The 17,578-nt window shown below is 44.3% G+C and overlaps 2 pseudogenes; both read left to right on the forward strand.

The window, feature by feature from the left end:
* Positions 1–1,297: 1,297 nt before the first annotated feature.
* Positions 1,298–2,781, forward strand: LOC139354625 (kelch-like protein diablo; annotated as a pseudogene).
* Positions 2,782–5,496: 2,715 nt separating this feature from the next.
* On the forward strand, positions 5,497–7,988 carry LOC139354613 (kelch-like protein diablo; annotated as a pseudogene).
* Positions 7,989–17,578: the final 9,590 nt, after the last annotated feature.

The raw sequence follows: 17,578 nt of genomic DNA on the forward strand, positions 1-17,578 counted from the left end.
ATCTCTTATTTTTGGTCCCAAGGAACTTAGCACTCAATAAGATTTTCAAATTTTTTCACAGATTCATTCATTTGTTTATTTATATGCATCATTTGTTGTTTTTCACGTCAAAAATTAAAATTTTTCACAGCTATTTTTTTTCCGCCACGTGTTTTTTTGGGAATCTTGTATTTTCCATTTATTTAATACACATTATTTTGTTTTTACTCTCACTGATTAAATAAATAATGGTCTGCGACAGACTTACATGGGAATCGTATAGGTATCACTTCTAAACCACTGGTTTATTTTATTTAACTACGTAATTGCGTGCAATTCTAACTCCTTCACATACTCGTAAGTAAACGCAAGTGAAAAAGACGAAAAAAGACGCGTGCCTTCCAGAAAAACAACAAGCAACAACAACGGTTCCGCTAATCCGTTGTTGTTCTGTTTTTTTGGCATGTCCCGTTTGGTCTATGCATCTTGCACATAAAAGCAGGGTATTTATAGACATATCCGACTATGCAAATCGGTTTATAAAAATATATTCTTAAAACTTCACATATTATTAAATAATATTAATAAACCTATACATTTTTTTTAAGAAATACAAATATTTTAAAACAGAAACCTATTATTTTAAATGGTTGTTTTATCATTTACGAACAAATGTCGCATTATTCAAAAGGCAAGGGTGCACAAAAGCCTATATATTTTAGTTGCTGGTCCTCCTTCACACGCACTTTTCCGTCTGAGACATGGCGAGAGAGGAAGAGCCCAAAATTACTTTTTGTGCGTTCTCTTTGCGGACCTGACTTAGAGTGCGTCGCTTTGCCGCCGTTGCGCTCAGCTCTGCCGGCGTCGCTGGCTTCTCTGCCGACGTCGCAGTCGGCATCGTGATGATTGGGCGCTTAACTCAATTGTGGAACTGCAGGGTAGTGTCAAGGCTTGTCCTAACTACTTTGGTTTGAGAGCATTGGACTGAAAACGGAAGAGTTTTTTTGGGACAATCTATAGGTATTTATTAAGCTAATTCATATTCTTTGAAAGAGATAAATAAAGATGTACAGATCTTTAAAGGTTTTTGCCCGTCAATGGGACATTATTCAATAGAATAAGTTAGCCGCGCACTTTGCTCTCTCTGAGCGCCGGCAGGGCTTTTTTCTTTGCCGCTAAGTTCGGCCGGCAACTATTTACATACACACACATACACGCGTAAAAACATTTCGCATTGTCTGGCTCTGAGTAGTAGAGTAGAGTAGGCGTAGCATGGTCAATCGATAGGTATTTACAAGACTAATACATTTCAGTTAATATTTGGTTGAATAGCTTCGTTTGTAGTATCAATCGTGTGTTTCGACTTTTCCAGGCCAAAAAGAAAAACGATTTTCACTGCTGAAAAGTGCATTTCGCGCCAGGAATCTTCGATGTGGTCGCTTTAAGCCAGCAGCAAGATTGCATTTTCGAAATTTTCCGCCTGCAGCTGGCCCTGGACGTGCTTTGTATCCGTGGAGAACAGAGACGCAAAGATAGACGCCGTGTGGGGTTGGGTTGCTTCCGGCCCGCTGCGCTTAGCAGCGAACAGAATGGGCGACCTGCCGGGCTCGGGCTCCACCGCTCAACCACGGGATGCTGCTGTCACCGGAACAGGTGGTAATTCCACGGCTGGTGGCGGCTCCGTTGGATCGACGGCAGTGGACCGACCTCCGTCGCCCGCCCGCCTCTCTCACACTTCCGAAAAACACCCGAAGGTCACGATCATGGAACTCAATATGCTGCGGCGCCATCGGGAGCTCTGCGATGTGGTCCTGAACGTGGGCGGACGGAAGATCTTCGCCCACAGGGTCATCCTGTCCGCCTGCAGCTCTTACTTCTGTGCCATGTTCACTGGCGAACTGGAGGAATCGCGCCAGACGGAGGTCACTATACGCGACATGGACGAGAACGCCATGGAGCTGCTTATTGACTTTTGCTACATTGCCCACATCATCGTCGAGGAGTCCAATGTCCAGGCGCTCCTTCCCGCCGCCTGTCTGCTGCAACTGGTTGAGATTCAAGACATCTGCTGCGAGTTCCTCAAGCGACAATTGGACCCCACCAACTGCCTGGGCATCCGCGCCTTTGCCGACACACACTCTTGCCGGGAACTGTTGCGAATAGCCGACACGTTCACGCAGCACAACTTCCAGGAGGTGATGGAGAGCGAGGAGTTTCTGCTGCTGCCCGTCGGCCAGTTGGTGGACATCATCTGCAGCGACGAACTGAACGTGCGCTCGGAGGAGCAGGTCTTCAACGCTGTCATGTCCTGGCTCAAGTACAATGTCGCCGAGCGGCGACAGCACCTAGCACAGGTACTACAACATGTCCGTCTGCCTCTACTCTCCCCAAAGTTCCTGGTGGGCACGGTGGGATCTGGTGGACGAGGCCAAGAACTATCTGCTGCTTCCGCAGGAGCGACCGCTGATGCAGGGTCCGCGCACCAGACCTCGCAAACCGACCCGACGAGGTGAAGTGCTGTTTGCCGTGGGTGGCTTGTGCTCCGACGATGCCATAGCCTCCGTGGAGCGCTTCAATCCGCAGACAAATGACTGGAAAATGGTCGCTCCTATGAGCAAGCGGCGCTGCGGAGTCGGCGTGGCCGTGTTGAATGATTTGCTGTATGCAGTGGGCGGTCACGACGGCCAGAGCTATCTAAACAGCATCGAGCGGTATGATCCGCAAACCAATCAGTGGTCCTGCGACCAGATCGACCTGGGTATAATAGATTCGTCGGAAAGTATGTAAAAGGCAGAAGGAAGCGTTTCCGACCCCATAAAGTATATATATTCTTGATCAGGATCACTAGCCGAGTCGATCTAGCCATGTCCGTCTGTCCGTCTGTCCGTCTGTCTGTCTGTCCGTCTGTCTGTCCGTCTGTCTGTCCGGATGAACGCTGAGATCTCGGAAACTATGAGAGCTAGGCTATTGAGATTTGGCGTACAGATTCCTGAGCTTCTTACGCAGCGCAAGTTTGTTTCAGTAGACTGCCACGCCCACTTCAACGCCCACAAGCCGCCCAAAACTGTAACTCCTACAGTTTTGATGCTAGATAGAAAATTTTAACTGAAATGTATTGTTCTTATCAATACCTTTCGATTGACCCAAAAAAAAGTTTGCCACGCCCACTTAAACGCCCACAAACCGCGAAAACCTGTGACGCCCACAATTTGCATGCTAGATAAAAAATTTTAACTGAAATGTATTGGTGTCGTCAATACCTATCGATTGATCCAAAAATAAATTTGCCACGCCCACTCCAACGCCCATAACGCTTAAATCTGTCTACCGCCGGTAGGTGGCGCATTTTAATCTCGCTTTGCTGCTTGCATATCTCCATTTCCCTTTGAGTAAGGGATATCTGATAGTCGAGGTACTCGACTATAGCGTTCTTCCTTGTTTTTATTTGTTTATTTTAAAATTTGAGCTCGGGGGTTTCCGGTGTTATCGGGGTCGCTGGCACCTCCTCCTCAGCATCTGGTGCCGGCGTTGCCTTTTTTTTGGTACAACTCAAGTTTTTAACGCACCGCATTGCCTTCTGCAGCGCCTTTTCGGGAGGCTCCGAGGGATTGCATCTAGTATTAGAAAAAAATTAGTTTTAAAAATAAAACAAGACGAGAATAAAAACGAGTGACCGAAAGTAATCGTCATTTGTAAGATTTATTTATAATAAAAGAAATGTTATCTTTGGCATTCAATGTAAAAATCCCAGAAGTCTTTTAAAAATTAAACTTACAAACAATAGTTACTTTCAGCCTCAATAAAAACTTACTTAATAAGTAAGTTGTGGGACAGAACAAGTTCCTCGGATAATATGCTTAAGATGGAACGATTTAGCCTTCCATTTTTTTATAGATTTACCTTCAGCCTTGTCTAAAAATATAAGAAAATGCAAAAAATATCGAGACTAAATTAGCAAACTTTTGTTTTCGATCACTTGATTTATTTTATTTTGTTGTAAAAAATTATTTATGTATTTTTTTTATTATTTATTAAATCATTTATTTATTTTGCAGATACGGAAAAAATACCACTTTTCCAGGAACGGAAAATTAGAGATGTTTGAGATTTTTATTTAAATAGCCATGTTTGTTTACTTACACAAAAATAAAAATTGTGCTTTAATGTTATTAATACAAAAAATCATAAGTTATAAAAACAAACATCTCTTATTTTTGGTCCCAAGGAACTTAGCACTCAATAAGATTTTCAAATTTTTTCACAGATTCATTCATTTGTTTATTTATATGCATCATTTGTTGTTTTTCACGTCAAAAATTAAAATTTTTCACAGCTATTTTTTTTCCGCCACGTGTTTTTTTGGGAATCTTTTATTTTCCATTTATTTAATACACATTATTTTGTTTTTACTCTCACTGATTAAATAAATAATGGTCTGCGACAGACTTACATGGGAATCGTATAGGTATCACTTTTAAACCACTGGTTTATTTTATTTAACTACGTAATTGCGTGCAATTCTAACTCCTTCACATACTCGTAAGTAAACGCAAGTGAAAAAGACGAAAAAAGACGCGTGCCTTCCAGAAAAACAACAAGCAACAACAACGGTTCCGCTAATCCGTTGTTGTTCTGTTTTTTTGGCATGTCCCGTTTGGTCTATGCATCTTGCACATAAAAGCAGGGTATTTATAGACATATCCGACTATGCAAATCGGTTTATAAAAATATATTCTTAAAACTTCACATATTATTAAATAATATTAATAAACCTATACATTTTTTTTAAGAAATACAAATATTTTAAAACAGAAACCTATTATTTTAAATGGTTGTTTTATCATTTACGAACAAATGTCGCATTATTCAAAAGGCAAGGGTGCACAAAAGCCTATATATTTTAGTTGCTGGTCCTCCTTCACACGCACTTTTCCGTCTGAGACATGGCGAGAGAGGAAGAGCCCAAAATTACTTTTTGTGCGTTCTCTTTGCGGACCTGACTTAGAGTGCGTCGCTTTGCCGCCGTTGCGCTCAGCTCTGCCGGCGTCGCTGGCTTCTCTGCCGACGTCGCAGTCGGCATCGTGATGATTGGGCGCTTAACTCAATTGTGGAACTGCAGGGTAGTGTCAAGGCTTGTCCTAACTACTTTGGTTTGAGAGCATTGGACTGAAAACGGAAGAGTTTTTTTGGGACAATCTATAGGTATTTATTAAGCTAATTCATATTCTTTGAAAGAGATAAATAAAGATGTACAGATCTTTAAAGGTTTTTGCCCGTCAATGGGACAAATGGATAAAGGGTTCATTATTCAATAGAATAAGTTAGCCGCGCACTTTGCTCTCTCTGAGCGCCGGCAGGGCTTTTTTCTTTGCCGCTAAGTTCGGCCGGCAACTATTTACATACACACACATACACGCGTAAAAACATTTCGCATTGTCTGGCTCTGAGTAGTAGAGTAGAGTAGGCGTAGCATGGTCAATCGATAGGTATTTACAAGACTAATACATTTCAGTTAATATTTGGTTGAATAGCTTCGTTTGTAGTATCAATCGTGTGTTTCGACTTTTCCAGGCCAAAAAGAAAAACGATTTTCACTGCTGAAAAGTGCATTTCGCGCCAGGAATCTTCGATGTGGTCGCTTTAAGCCAGCAGCAAGATTGCATTTTCGAAATTTTCCGCCTGCAGCTGGCCCTGGACGTGCTTTGTATCCGTGGAGAACAGAGACGCAAAGATAGACGCCGTGTGGGGTTGGGTTGCTTCCGGCCCGCTGCGCTTAGCAGCGAACAGAATGGGCGACCTGCCGGGCTCGGGCTCCACCGCTCAACCACGGGATGCTGCTGTCACCGGAACAGGTGGTAATTCCACGGCTGGTGGCGGCTCCGTTGGATCGACGGCAGTGGACCGACCTCCGTCGCCCGCCCGCCTCTCTCACACTTCCGAAAAACACCCGAAGGTCACGATCATGGAACTCAATATGCTGCGGCGCCATCGGGAGCTCTGCGATGTGGTCCTGAACGTGGGCGGACGGAAGATCTTCGCCCACAGGGTCATCCTGTCCGCCTGCAGCTCTTACTTCTGTGCCATGTTCACTGGCGAACTGGAGGAATCGCGCCAGACGGAGGTCACTATACGCGACATGGACGAGAACGCCATGGAGCTGCTTATTGACTTTTGCTACATTGCCCACATCATCGTCGAGGAGTCCAATGTCCAGGCGCTCCTTCCCGCCGCCTGTCTGCTGCAACTGGTTGAGATTCAAGACATCTGCTGCGAGTTCCTCAAGCGACAATTGGACCCCACCAACTGCCTGGGCATCCGCGCCTTTGCCGACACACACTCTTGCCGGGAACTGTTGCGAATAGCCGACACGTTCACGCAGCACAACTTCCAGGAGGTGATGGAGAGCGAGGAGTTTCTGCTGCTGCCCGTCGGCCAGTTGGTGGACATCATCTGCAGCGACGAACTGAACGTGCGCTCGGAGGAGCAGGTCTTCAACGCTGTCATGTCCTGGCTCAAGTACAATGTCGCCGAGCGGCGACAGCACCTAGCACAGGTACTACAACATGTCCGTCTGCCTCTACTCTCCCCAAAGTTCCTGGTGGGCACGGTGGGATCTGGTGGACGAGGCCAAGAACTATCTGCTGCTTCCGCAGGAGCGACCGCTGATGCAGGGTCCGCGCACCAGACCTCGCAAACCGACCCGACGAGGTGAAGTGCTGTTTGCCGTGGGTGGCTTGTGCTCCGACGATGCCATAGCCTCCGTGGAGCGCTTCGATCCGCAGACAAATGACTGGAAAATGGTCGCTCCTATGAGCAAGCGGCGCTGCGGAGTCGGCGTGGCCGTGTTGAATGATTTGCTGTATGCAGTGGGCGGTCACGACGGCCAGAGCTATCTAAACAGCATCGAGCGGTATGATCCGCAAACCAATCAGTGGTCCTGCGACGTGGCGCCTACCACTTCCTGCCGCACCAGCGTGGGCGTGGCCGTGCTCGACGGCTTTCTGTATGCGGTTGGTGGCCAGGATGGCGTTCAGTGCTTCAATCATGTGGAGCGGTACGACCCCAAGGAGAACAAATGGTCAAAGGTGGCCCCGATGACCACACGACGGCTGGGTGTGGCGGTAGCTGTCCTTGGAGGATACCTATATGCAATTGGTGGCTCCGATGGACAACGTCCGTTGAACACTGTTGAGCGATACGATCCCAGACACAACAAATGGGTGGCCGTCATTCCAATGTCCACGCGAAGCAAGCACCTGGGCTGCGCTGTCTTCAACAACTACATTTACGCCGTCGGCGGACGGTACGATAGCATGGAGCTCTCGTCCGCCGAGCGCTACAATCCACTGACCAACACCTGGAGCCCCATCGTGGCCATGACCTCTCGTCGCAGTGGGGTTGGCCTGGCCGTCGTGAATGGACAGCTGTATGCGGTGGGCGGTTTTGATGGGTCCGCCGATTTGAAAACCATCGAGGTCTACGACCCAGAGACGAACCAATGGCGTTTGTGCGGCTGCATGAACTACAGCCGACTGGGCGGCGGCGTGGGCGTTATGCGGGCCCCCCAGACTGAGAACTATATGTGATGCGAAAACAGTTTTAAGCAACAAAATCCCTGAAACTATTCCAACTCCTAGCCCTTCCATTGCTGATAAAATACCGTTGTCTTGTCTCTTTCTCCCCCCCGAACACATGCTATCTCGAGTGCAGGATTCGCAAGGATTCTGTTGTCTGATGGGAGCAGCAGCCGACGACGTTGCCCTCGCAAACGTTGCCGCCGCCGCATTTCTACTAACAATATCCGCAATCGAAGCCAAATCTAATCAACTAAATCCCTTTCACCCCATTGTCTAGCATTATAATCGCATTGTATTAATTGTTAATTGTTTATTTGGTAGAGCCTGAAGCGCGTGTTTGTTAGACTTTCCCAGCGTTAGCATAACCCCTTCGCTCCCGTACACCTGCAATCTCATATATATATATATTTTATAAAGAACTTAATATCTAAATGTTGCTGGTGTTATTTCATGGAAATAGCTAGCTCATAATCATGCCTTCTTTCGAAAAAAAAATCAGAAAGAATTCTATTTGCCGCGGATATTAGATTGCAATTTTTTACATCCACACATGCATAAACACATACATGTATGTATGTATGTATATCGTTTTCTGGCTCTAGTGTAAAGGCTTGTCCTAACTACTTTGGTTTGAGAGCATTGGACTGAAAACGGAAAAGTTTTTTTGGGACAATCTATAGGTATTTATTAAGCTAATTCATATTCTTTGAAAGATAAATAAAGATGTACAGATCTTTAAAGGCCCACAAACCGCGAAAACCTGTGACGCCCACAATTTGCATGCTAGATAAAAAATTTTAACTGAAATGTATTGGTGTCGTCAATACCTATCGATTGATCCAAAAATAAATTTGCCACGCCCACTCTAACGCCCATAACACTTAAATCTGTCTACCATCGGTAGGTGGCGCATTTTAGTCTCGCTTTGCTGCTTGCATATCTCCATTTCCCTTTGAGTAACGGGTATCTGATAGTCGAGGTACTCGACTATAGCGTTCTTCCTTGTTTTTTTTGGACCAATCGATAGGTATTGTCGAGACCAATACATTTCAGTTAAAATTTTTTATCTAGCATGAAAATTGTGGGCGTCACAGGCTTTCGCGGTTTGTGGGCGTTAAAGTGGGCGTGGCAAACTTTATTTTGGGTCAGTCGATAGGTATTGATGAGAACATTACATTTCAGTTAAAATTTTTATTCTAGCATCAAAACTGTAGGAGCCACAGTTTTGGGCGGTTTGTGGGAGTTAGAGTGGGCGTGGCACTCTACTGAAACAAACTTGCGCTGCGCAGGAATCTCAGGAATCTGCGTGCCTAATCCCAGTATTGTAACTCTCATAGTTTCCGAGATCTCAGCGTTCATACGGACAGACGGACAGAGGGACAGACGGACAGACGGACATGGCTTGATCGACTCGGCTAGTGATCCTGATCAAGAATATATATACTTTATGGGGTCGGAAACGCTTCCTTCTGCCTGTTACATACTTTCCGACGAATCTAGTGTACCCTTTTACTCTACGAGTAACGGGTATAACAAGGAAGAACGCTATAGTCGAGTACCTTGACTTTCAGGTACCCGTTACTCAGCTAAATATAGACATGCAAGCAGCAAAGCGAGATTAAAGAGTGGGCGTGGCAAATTTTTTTTTTTTGGACCAATCGATAAGTATTGTCGAGACCAAAACATTTCAGTTAAAATTTTTTATCTAGCATGAAAATTGTGGGCGTCACAGGCTTTCGCGGTTTGTGGGCGTTAAAGTGGGCGTGGCAAACTTTATTTTGGGTCAATCGATAGGTATTGATGAGAACATTACATTTCAGTTAAAATTTTCATTCTAGCATCAAAACTGTAGGAGCCACAGTTTTGGGCGGTTTGTGGGAGTTAGAGTGGGCGTGGCACTCTACTGAAACAAACTTGCGCTGCGCAGGAATCTCAGGAATCTGCGTGCCTAATCCCAGTAATGTAACTCTCATAGTTTCCGAGATCTCATCGTTCATACGGACAGACGGACAGAGGGACAGACGGACAGACGGACATGGCTAGATCGACTCGGCTCGTGATCCTGATCAAGAATATATATACTTTATGGGGTCGGAAACGCTTTCTTCTGCCTGTTACATACTTTCCGACGAATCTAGTGTACCCTTTCACTCTACGAGTAATGGGTATAACAAGGAAGAACGCTATAGTCGAGTACCTTGACTTTCAGATACCCGTTACTCAGCTAAATATAGACATGCAAGCAGCAAAGCGAGATTAAAGAGTGGGCGTGGCAAATTTTTTTTTTTGGACCAATCGATAGGTATTGTCGAGACCAATACATTTCAGTTAAAATTTTTTATCTAGCATGAAAATTGTGGGCGTTAAAGTGGGCGTGGCAAACTTTTTTTTGGGTCAATCGATAGGTATTGATGAGAACATTACATTTCAGTTAAAATTTTTATTTTAGCATCAAAACTGTAGGAGCCACAGTTTTGGGCGGTTTGTGGGAGTTAGAGTGGGCGTGGCACTCTACTGAAACAAACTTGCGCTGCGCAGGAATCTCAGGAATCTGCGTGCCTAATCCCAGTATTGTAACTCTCATAGTTTCCGAGATCTCATCGTTCATACGGACAGACGGACAGACGGACAGAGGGACAGACGGACAGACGGACATGGCTAGATCGACTCGGCTCGTGATCCTGATCAAGAATATATATACTTTATGGGGTCGGAAACGCTTCCTTCTGCCTGTTACATACTTTCCGACGAATCTAGTGTACCCTTTCACTCTACGAGTAATGGGTATAACAAGGAAGAACGCTATAGTCGAGTACCTTGACTTTCAGATACCCGTTACTCAGCTAAATATAGACATGCAAGCAGCAAAGCGAGATTAAAGAGTGGGCGTGGCAAATTTTTTTTTTTGGACCAATCGATAGGTATTGTCGAGACCAATACATTTCAGTTAAAATTTTTTATCTAGCATGAAAATTGTGGGCGTTAAAGTGGGCGTGGCAAACTTTTTTTTGGGTCAATCGATAGGTATTGATGAGAACATTACATTTCAGTTAAAATTTTTATTCTAGCATCAAAACTGTAGGAGCCACAGTTTTGGGCGGTTTGTGGGAGTTAGAGTGGGCGTGGCACTCTACTGAAACAAACTTGCGCTGCGCAGGAATCTCAGGAATCTGCGTGCCTAATCCCAGTATTGTAACTCTCATAGTTTCCGAGATCTCATCGTTCATACGGACAGACGGACAGAGGGACAGACGGACAGACGGACATGGCTAGATCGACTCGGCTCGTGATCCTGATCAAGAATATATATACTTTATGGGGTCGGAAACGCTTCCTTCTGCCTGTTACATACTTTCCGACGAATCTAGTGTACCCTTTCACTCTACGAGTAATGGGTATAACAAGGAAGAACGCTATAGTCGAGTACCTTGACTTTCAGATACCCGTTACTCAGCTAAATATAGACATGCAAGCAGCAAAGCGAGATTAAAGAGTGGGCGTGGCAAATTTTTTTTTTTGGACCAATCGATAGGTATTGTCGAGACCAATACATTTCAGTTAAAATTTTTTATCTAGCATGAAAATTGTGGGCGTTAAAGTGGGCGTGGCAAACTTTTTTTTGGGTCAATCGATAGGTATTGATGAGAACATTACATTTCAGTTAAAATTTTTATTCTAGCATCAAAACTGTAGGAGCCACAGTTTTGGGCGGTTTGTGGGAGTTAGAGTGGGCGTGGCACTCTACTGAAACAAACTTGCGCTGCGCAGGAATCTCAGGAATCTGCGTGCCTAATCCCAGTATTGTAACTCTCATAGTTTCCGAGATCTCATCGTTCATACGGACAGACGGACAGAGGGACAGACGGACAGACGGACATGGCTAGATCGACTCGGCTCGTGATCCTGATCAAGAATATATATACTTTATGGGGTCGGAAACGCTTCCTTCTGCCTGTTACATACTTTCCGACGAATCTAGTGTACCCTTTCACTCTACGAGTAATGGGTATAACAAGGAAGAACGCTATAGTCGAGTACCTTGACTTTCAGATACCCGTTACTCAGCTAAATATAGACATGCAAGCAGCAAAGCGAGATTAAAGAGTGGGCGTGGCAAATTTTTTTTTTTGGACCAATCGATAGGTATTGTCGAGACCAATACATTTCAGTTAAAATTTTTTATCTAGCATGAAAATTGTGGGCGTTAAAGTGGGCGTGGCAAACTTTTTTTTTGGGTCAATCGATAGGTATTGATGAGAACATTACATTTCAGTTAAAATTTTTATTCTAGCATCAAAACTGTAGGAGCCACAATTTTGGAAGGTTTGTGGGAGTTAGAGTGGGCGTGGCACTCTACTGAAACAAACTTGCGCTGCGCAGGAATCTTAGGGATCTGCGTGCCTAATCCCAGTATTGTAACTCTCATAGTTTCCGAGATCTCAGCGTTGATACGGACAGACGGACAGAGGGACAGACGGACATGGCTAGATCGACTCGGCTAGTGATCCTGATCAAGAATATATATACTTTATGGGGTCGGAAACGCTTCCTTCTGCCTGTTACATACTTTCCGACGAATCTAGTGTACCCTTTTACTCTACGAGTAACGGGTATAACAAGGAAGAACGCTATAGTCGAGTACCTTGACTTTCAGATACCCGTTACTCAGCTAAATATAGACATGCAAGCAGCAAAGCGAGATTAAAGAGTGGGCGTGGCAAATTTTTTTTTTGGACCAATCGATAGGTATTGTCGAGACCAATACATTTCAGTTAAAATTTTTTATCTAGCATAAAAATTTTGGGCGTCACAGTTTTTCTCGGTTTGTGGGCGTTAGAGTGGGCGTGGCAAAATTTTTGTTGGGTCATTCGATAGGTATTGATGAGAACATTACATTTCAGTTAAAATTTTTATTCTAGCATCAAAACTGTAGGAGCCACAGTTTTGGGCGTTTTGTGGGCGTTAGAGTGGGCGTGGACAGACGGACAGACGGACATGGCTAGATCGACTCGGCTAGTGATCCTGATCAAGAATATATATACTTTATGGGGTCGGAAACGCTTCCTTCTGCCTGTTACATACTTTCCGACGAATCTAGTGTACCCTTTTACTCTACGAGTAACGGGTATAACAAGGAAGAACGCTATAGTCGAGTACCTTGACTTTCAGATACCCGTTACTCAGCTAAATATAGACATGCAAGCAGCAAAGCGAGATTAAAGAGTGGGCGTGGCAATTTTTTTTTTTTGGACCAATCGATAGGTATTGTCGAGACCAATACATTTCAGTTAAAATTTTTTATCTAGCATGAAAATTGTGGGCGACACAGGCTTTCGCGGTTTGTGGGCGTTAAAGTGGGCGTGGCAAACTTTATTTTGGGTCAATCGATAGGTATTGATGAGAACATTACATTTCAGTTAAAATTTTTATTCTAGCATCAAAACTGTAGGAGCCACAGTTTTGGGCGGTTTGTGGGAGTTAGAGTGGGCGTGGCACTCTACTGAAACAAACTTGTGCTGCGCAGGAATCTCAGGAATCTGCGTGCCTAATCCCAGTATTGTAACTCTCATAGTTTCCGAGATCTCAGCGTTCATACGGACAGAGGGACAGACGGACAGACGGACATGGCTAGATCGACTCGGCTAGTGATCCTGATCAAGAATATATATACTTTATGGGGTCGGAAACGCTTCCTTCTGCCTGTTACATACTTTCCGACGAATCTAGTGTACCCTTTTACTCTACGAGTAACGGGTATAACAAGGAAGAACGCTATAGTCGAGTACCTTGACTTTCAGATACCCGTTACTCAGCTAAATATAGACATGCAAGCAGCAAAGCGAGATTAAAGAGTGGGCGTGGCAATTTTTTTTTTTTGGACCAATCGATAGGTATTGTCGAGACCAATACATTTCAGTTAAAATTTTTTATCTAGCATGAAAATTTTGGGCGTCACAGTTTTTCGCGGTTTGTGGGCGTCAGAGTGGGCGTGGCAAAATTTTTTTTGGGTCAATCGATAGGTATTGATGAGAACATTACATTTCATTTAAAATTTTTATTCTAGCATCAAAACTGTAGGAACCACAGTTTTGGGCGGTTAGTGGGCGTTAGAGTGGGCGTGGACAGACGGACAGAGGGACAGACGGACAGACGGACATGGCTAGATCGACTCGGCTAGTGATCCTGATCAAGAATATATATACTTTATGGGGTCGGAAACGCTTCCTTCTGCCTGTTACATACTTTCCGACGAATCTAGTGTACCCTTTTACTCTACGAGTAACGGGTATAACAAGGAAGAACGCTATAGTCGAGTACCTTGACTTTCAGATACCCGTTACTCAGCTAAATATAGACATGCAAGCAGCAATGCGAGATTAAAGAGTGGGCGTGGCAATTTTTTTTTTTGGACCAATCGATAGGTATTGTCGAGACCAATACATTTCAGTTAAAATTTTTTATCTAGCATGAAAATTGTGGGCGTCACAGGCTTTCGCGGTTTGTGGGCGTTAAAGTGGGCGTGGCAAACTTTATTTTGGGTCAATCGATAGGTATTGATGAGAACATTACATTTCAGTTAAAATTTTTATTCTAGCATCAAAACTGTAGGAGCCACAGTTTTGGGCGGTTTGTGGGAGTTAGAGTGGGCGTGGCACTCTACTGAAACAAACTTGCGCTGCGCAGGAATCTCAGGAATCTGCGTGCCTAATCCCAGTATTGTAACTCTCATAGTTTCCGAGATCTCAGCGTTCATACGGACAGACGGACAGAGGGACAGACGGACAGACGGACATGGCTAGATCGACTCGGCTCGTGATCCTGATCAAGAATATATATACTTTATGGGGTCGGAAACGCTTCCTTCTGCCTGTTACATACTTTCCGACGAATCTAGTGTACCCTTTTACTCTACGAGTAACGGGTATAACAAGGAAGAACGCTATAGTCGAGTACCTTGACTTTCAGATACCCGTTACTCAGCTAAATATAGACATGCAAGCAGCAAAGCGAGATTAAAGAGTGGGCGTGGCAAATTTTTTTTTTGGACCAATCGATAGGTATTGTCGAGACCAATACATTTCAGTTAAAATTTTTTATCTAGCATAAAAATTTTGGGCGTCACAGTTTTTCGCGGTTTGTGGGCGTCAGAGTGGGCGTGGCAAAATTTTTTTTGGGTCAATCGATAGGTATTGATGAGAACATTACATTTTAGTTAAAATTTTTATTCTAGCATCAAAACTGTAGGAACCACAGTTTTGGGCGGTTTGTGGGCGTTAGAGTGGGCGTGGACAGACGGACAGACGGACAGAGGGACAGACGGACAGACGGACATGGCTAGATCGACTCGGCTAGTGATCCTGATCAAGAATATATATACTTTATGGGGTCGGAAACGCTTCCTTCTGCCTGTTACATACTTTCCGACGAATCTAGTGTACCCTTTTACTCTACGAGTAACGGGTATAACAAGGAAGAACGCTATAGTCGAGTACCTTGACTTCTCAGGAATCTGCGTGCCTACTCCCAGTATTATAACTCTCATAGTTTCCGAGATCTCAGCGTTCATACGGACAGACGGACAGAGGGACAGACGGACAGACGGACATGGCTAGATCGACTCGGCTAGTGATCCTGATCAAGAATATATATACTTTATGGGGTCGGATAGGTATTGATGAGAACATTACATTTCAGTTAAAATTTTTATTCTAGCATCAAAACTGTAGGAACCACAGTTTTGGGCGGTTTGTGGGCGTTAGAGTGGGCGTGGACAGACGGACAGACGGACAGAGGGACAGACGGACAGACGGACATGGCTAGATCGACTCGGCTAGTGATCCTGATCAAGAATATATATACTTTATGGGGTCGGAAACGCTTCCTTCTGCCTGTTACATACTTTCCGACGAATCTAGTGTACCCTTTTACTCTACGAGTAACGGGTATAACAAGGAAGAACGCTATAGTCGAGTACCTTGACTTTCAGATACCCGTTACTCAGCTAAATATAGACATGCAAGTAGAAAAGCGAGATTAAAGAGTGGGCGTGGCAAATTTTTTTTTTGGACCAATCGATAGGTATTGTCGAGACCAATACATTTCAGTTAAAATTTTTTATCTAGCATAAAAATTTTGGGCGTCACAGTTTTTCGCGGTGTGTGGGCGTCAGAGTGGGCGTGGCAAAATTTTTTTTGCGTCAATCGATAGGTATTGAGGAGAACATTACATTTCAGTTAAAATTTTTATTCTAGCATCAAAACTGTAGGAGCCACAGTTTTGGGCGGTTTGTGGGAGTTAGAGTGGGCGTGGCACTCTACTGAAACAAACTTGAGCTGCGCAGGAATCTCAGGAATCTGCGTGCCTACTCCCAGTATTATAACTCTCATAGTTTCCGAGATCTCAGCGTTCATACGGACAGACGGACAGAGGGACAGACGAACAGACGGACATGGCTAGATCGACTCGGCTCGTGATCCTGATCAAGAATATATATACTTTATGGGGTCGGAAACGCTTTCTTCTGCCTGTTACATACTTTCAGACGAATCTAGTATACCCTCTTACTCTACGAGTAACGGGTATAACAAGGAAGAACGCTATAGTCGAGTACCTTGACTTTCAGATACCCGTTACTCAGCTAAATATAGACATGCAAGCAGCAAAGCGAGATTAAAGAGGTGGCGTGGCAAAGTTTTTTTTTGGACCAATCGATAGGTATTGTCGAGACCAATACATTTTAGTTAAAATTTTTTATCTAGCATAAAAATTTTGGGCGTCACAGTTTTTCGCGGTTTGTGGGCGTTAGAGTGGGCGTGGCAAAATTTTTTTTGGGTCAATCGATAGGTATTGATGAGAACATTACTTTTCAGTTAAAATTTTTATTCTAGCATCAAAACTGTAGGAGCCCCAGTTGTGGGCGGTTTGTGGGCGTTAGAGTGGGCGTGGACAGACGGACAGACGGACAGAGGGACAGACGGACAGACGGACATAACTAGATCGACTCGGCTAGTGATCCTGATCAAGAATATATATACTTTATGGGGTCGGAAACGCTTCCTTCTGCCTGTTACATACTTTCCGGCGAATCTAGTGTACCCTTTTACTCTGCGAGTAACGGGTATAACAAGGAAGAACGCTATAGTCGAGTACCTTGACTTTCAGATACCCGTTACTCAGCTAAATATAGACATGCAAGCAGCAAAGCGAGATTATAGAGTGGGCGTGGCAAAATTTTTTTTAGATCAATCGATAGGTATTGACGAGACCAATACATTTCAGTTAAAATTTTTAATCTAGCATGAAAATTGTGGGCGTCACAGGTTTTCGCGGTTTGTGGGCGTGGCAAATTTTTTTTTTTGGACCAATCGATAGGTATTGTCGAGACCAATACATTTCAGTTAAAATTTTTTATCTAGCATGAAAATTGTGGGCGTCACAGGCTTTCGCGGTTTGTGGGCGTTAAAGTGGGCGTGGCAAACTTTTTTTTGGGTCAATCGATAGGAATGGATGAGAACATTACATTTCAGTTAAAATTTTTATTCTAGCATCAAAACTGTAGGACCCACAGTTTTGGGCGGTTTGTGGGCGTTAGAGTGGGCGTGGCACTCTACTGAAACAAACTTGCGCTGCGCAGGAATCTCAGGAATCTGCGTGCCTAATCCCAGTATTGTAACTTTCATAGTTTCCGAGATCTCAGCGTTATACGGACAGACGGACAGACGGACAGAGGGACAGACGGACATGGCTAGATCGACTCGGCTGGTGATCCTGATCAAGAATATATATACTTTATGGGTTCGGAAACGCTTCCTTCTGCCTGTTACATACTTTCCGACGAATCTAGTATACCCTTTTACTCTACGAGTAACGGGTATAACAAGGAAGAACGCTATAGTCGAGTACCTTGACTTTCAGATACCCGTTACTCAGCTAAATATAGACATGCAAGCAGCAAAGCGAGATTAAAGAGTGGGCGTGGCAAATTTTTTTTTTTGGACCAATCGATAGGTATTGTCGAGACC

This window comes from Drosophila suzukii, unplaced genomic scaffold (genome assembly GCF_043229965.1).
Source record: "Drosophila suzukii unplaced genomic scaffold, CBGP_Dsuzu_IsoJpt1.0 scf_11, whole genome shotgun sequence".
Taxonomy (NCBI): Eukaryota; Metazoa; Arthropoda; class Insecta; order Diptera; family Drosophilidae; genus Drosophila; species Drosophila suzukii.